This window comes from Fukomys damarensis, unplaced genomic scaffold, assembly GCF_012274545.1.
Source record: "Fukomys damarensis isolate Sample0158 unplaced genomic scaffold, DMR_v1.0_HiC HiC_scaffold_3, whole genome shotgun sequence".
NCBI classification, from domain to species: Eukaryota; Metazoa; Chordata; class Mammalia; order Rodentia; family Bathyergidae; genus Fukomys; species Fukomys damarensis.
In genome coordinates, this window is record NW_022900915.1 from 3,806,197 (window position 1) to 3,806,505 (window position 309).

Below are 309 nucleotides of genomic sequence, written 5' to 3' on the forward strand. Positions count from 1 at the left end.
TACAGAGGCACAGGGGGTCTCAAAGGCCATGGTCCTGAGCTCCAGAAGGTAGAGCAGAAATGAAGAATAGTAAGAAGTTCTTACTTCTTCTAAGTCCCCATCCCAAAGGGTAAAGTTACTATATTGATCAGTTTATTCATTATAAATATAGTTTGGGCTAGTCCTCAATTTCATTTCATATGGTTAAAGGTGATAGATTAATAACTACAACAAATTGTCATTTTCTAAGCTGTGCTTGGTTCTATTGTTGCTGCTGATTGTCACTTGGGTTAGTGTTATGATTGATCTAATCAGTTATCTTTCCTGGTA